This window comes from Sorex fumeus, unplaced genomic scaffold, assembly GCF_029834395.1.
Source record: "Sorex fumeus unplaced genomic scaffold, SorFum_2.1 ptg000113l, whole genome shotgun sequence".
NCBI lineage: Eukaryota > Metazoa > Chordata > Mammalia > Eulipotyphla > Soricidae > Sorex > Sorex fumeus.
The window spans coordinates 169,305-173,537 of NW_026606170.1; positions in this window are offsets into that span (position 1 = coordinate 169,305).

Consider the following 4,233-nt stretch of genomic DNA (forward strand, 5'->3'; position numbering starts at 1 on the left):
CAACATCCTTTATTTGGTGCTCTCTTCTCTTAATCAGTGATGGGAAAGTGAAGAATCATGAGTAGATTTCACTTAGCCTAAAGGCTCTTTTATTCTTTTGGCTCTTATACTTTGTTTCCATTGATGCTGCCTGTTTGCTTCCTTTCTACCAGCAGGGACAAGGCCCTAATTGCTCATTTATCTTACAATTATCTTTAAACACTGAGCATTTAGAAAGCCCTGCATTTGATTCCTAGCACTTTATGGCCACACAAGCCTGCCAGCTTTGGCTGCGATTAAAAAAAAATTGTTTCTCATAGACAAGAAAGCTACGGCATAGGATAGATTTTTATGATAAAATTTTTATGAGAAAAATGATAGATTTTTATGATAAAAACATTGTAAAAGTCAATGTTTTATAATTGAGTCATCTCTATAAATATCCTAATCTCCTAATTTCTCAATACAGTTTAGCATAGACTATTTGTCTGTGCTCGGTGACATCGTTTGGAATGATTCTTAAGTCTCTAAAAGTTTCTTCTCAATTGCTAGACCTGAGATTTTGAGATGCCCCCCTCCGTAAGAAATTCAAATATGAAATTTTCAGTAGCCAACAGTGCCAGATATGTAGAAAGTGCCTAAAAACAAAAACCAGTGAGACCTAAAAGTTCTAACCTGAAGGTCTTTGTAGCCAGTTGTTATTCTTATCTTACCTAAGCTGAATTTCTACCAGGTGTAGAACCAACACCCGGTGGGAATAGTACTGAGAATACAGGGTTTTTTTTTTTGTTTGTTTTGTTCTTAAATTACACACTGCACTATGTAAATACAAATACAGTAATGATGCAGAGTACCAATGTCCCTGTGGTGCCGGGAGAGTGTGTTCCAGACACTCCCTCTGAAAATAATAGTTTTCTGCTTCTTAGAGCCTTATTGGGTTAGCCATATTGATACTGTATTATAGTGTATCATAGTCAATGGGCAAAAAATAATTTGTAGAAAAATTTGTTTTCTGTTTACCTGTTTTACCAGCAACTGAAGTCAACATATGCCTTTGAATAATCACTTGGCAATGATTTGTTCATCTGTGACAACGTCTTTATAGTTCTTTTCCTGTTTTTTTTTTTTCTGTAGTTCAAAATTTTGAATGTTAAGAACTCTGAGAATGTCATCGACGTCATCAAGACCTCCCTCTCAGAATTAGGATTAATAGTAAGTTTCTCTGCTAGGTACTTTGAATTAAGAACAAACTTTGACACCGTAGATTCTTGTTAAGATCATCTCTTCAAGAAGACTTACTAGAGATGCAAGTAATATCCCTCAAGATAAAGAAAAAGGGACATGAAGCTTTTAATATTACCTTAAGATTGTTTAATATTCTCTCATTGGGATTATGTGCAAATCAAAAAGAGATTAAGCTATCTATTATTTGAGTGATAATATATTGATATTGTATATGCTATAAACATGCACGGTTAGGTGCATTGATACAGGTTAGGTTTTCAGTCTAGTTTCAACCTCCTGTCTCCCTTGCTACTTGTTCAATACTTGCCGAATTCTTTCCCAGTCTCCTCCTCTGGTTGTTCTCACTCACCTACTCAATCAAGGGGATGTTTCTGGATTTGCTGTGTAGTAGAGCTGTAAGGACCAGATAGCTACTGGAGTCACTCGCTGCAGCGGGTGAAATGGCTGATGCCTATCATGAATTACTAAATGCAAAAGAAAAGCTTCCTGTGGTGAATTTAAGGAGCATTAGTATACACACCACATATTCCCCTGTGGCGTTTTTTGTTTCTTGTTTCTTGGGGTTGTTTTGTTGATTACTGGAAAAGATTGGAATGTTTGAGGATGGGTGACAGGAAAGAGCTGGGAAAATAGTCATCTCCAACCTACAAGTATAGAAATGCCACCACAGAGTTGATCCTTATGTTAGAGGCAGTGACTTTCAGAAGGATGCAAATAAAAGACAGCACTGCTCCACCACTTCAGTTCTTGAGTGAGTATCTTTCTAAGTGCCTAGACAGTGTTGTTACATGTTTAATAGACCCTCACCTGAAGTTTTCTTGTATAACAAATGAAGAAGGAGGGGACAAACAAAATTTGGAATGGGACATTTCATTTATTACATTGAATATGAATATGTTTCATGTGTACAAAATGTAGCAATATGACCTGAGCATCTGGGCAAGCATCTAAACCACTGTGCTATCTCTCTGGCCCCTCTGCTTTGATTATTAGACAGATCATAATTACAGGTTGGAAGCACGTGAATGATTTAAGAGGAAACAAGGGAGATTCAACTATTCTCATGTTCTTAATTTTGCTTTCATTTTCACAGTTATCAATCTTTGACGTTAGAAACATCCTACTACATGTAATTCAGAAGATTGATGAATATTGCTTTAAAATTCATTTGAAATTTAGGCTATTTGGTTCTACTGTTCTTAGGCATTCTTGTTTTCAAACACTACAAGATAACAAAGGGGTTGATTAGCTGTTCTTCTTATTTGCAGTAATAATTTGGGGGGGGGATAGATAGAAGCAAAAATTATATATTGGGAGGTGGAAAGGATGGAATTCTCCATAACCAATATCTTCTATCTTTTCATCAAAGGGAAAGGTAAGGATATTCAGTACTACCTGTCTGTTCAAATGTCACTGAAGATACTGTTTGCTTGATCCTATCAGAGGATACAGCCAAGTTGGCTTAAATTTATACCTTTCATTTCTGAGTTTGAATATTGTTGTATTATAATTCTGTTAGTGAATAGTTTCAGTTATTATCAGGACTGAGCCTTTTCTCTATATAGAAGGTTTGCCCTTTCTGCGCTCAAGAGGGGATTTGTCCCAAATGAAACGAGTGTAGACATTGTGCCAGATATCTTTTTTCTCAGAGCTTCATGGTCATTCTCCATCTGCTAAGAAGCAGCTGAGGCTACTCAGCAGCATCTAACATATTCAGGTCTCTACACAAACATAGCATGTCTGAGGCTCCATGGATAAGAGCTTGTGTTTGCAGGGGCTTGTTGGAGATGAAATCCAATATTCTCAGACACAACTAGACAGGGACAGACAAGTGAGGGCACTACAAATGACCTCTTTAGAAAACCAAGGCATTTCTTTATTGAAAAATGTATGTGATGTCGTGGGTTTTTTCGTCTGCTACTGGGAGTAGAGAGGTCCTGATGATATTGCAGGTCATGCACCCCTAGTCATCACTAAGGGGAAAATGAAAATAGACCCTGGGTCCTAACAAAAGCACTGCATAAAGGTTGTAGAAATCAGTGCTGTTCGCTTTACAAAGGCAAAATCTTTAACCCCCTTCAGTCCCCCTCAGGAACCTAACTGGCATTAATACACTGTCCTCTGTGTGTGTGTGTGTGTGTGTGTGTGTGTGTGTGTGTGTAGGAAGCATATAAATAGCTTTATTCATTTAGCAATAGGAGGGGTTTCTATTTTGTCTCCAAGGGCACTGAAAGGGATTATCAATTGTGGATTCAAACTGGAAAACTGGCAGCACCATATCTTCTAGTAGGTGAGTTTCTGAAAATTTGATAAGATGGATATGTTTTCCTAACTTCTGAGAGCCAGAATTGGCCAGAAAGTTTAACTACTAAATATTAAGCATTTCCAGAGTGGCAGTCACAAGTACCTAATAGTAGAGTTGGGAAGAATAGTGTGGATTTTTCTCTTCAATTCTCAAAAGCAGAACTAGTTTACCAAACTTTAAAAAAAAATCTGTCAGCAGTATGTATTATTTAATTTCGCCTACACATTTGTCTTTCCTATACAGTTCTTGAATTCTTTTTCCTTATAAGATTAGGCTACCTATTAAGGTTTGCTAGTTTGACCCCCACATGGTAAGTAGGTAAGGTCTACTAAATCATAGATTGGAGATCGAGAGATCCCAAGAATTTTCTGAAGAGTTGGTATAGCTTAACATCAAAGGAGAAACAGGACTGCCTGGAAATACTGTATTTCTATGCCAACACAGGAAACGTGCATTCCAAGCAACATTGTCTCTTTCTTTGCCCTTCTTTCCCTTGCCCACTTAAAACGGCTTTGGCGGAGTCCCTCTGTGGGTAGACCGAGGGCCAGGAATAGATCCTAGCCCGTTGCAGTGTGCAGCACCAGCACCAGGACCACTCAGCCGTAAGTCTCCATTGTGGTTTTTCTCTGTGTAGGTCATGAGATACCGTACAATATCCAAATGAGCCATGTCAGAAGCAACCTTGGCATCGTGGTACCGACGAC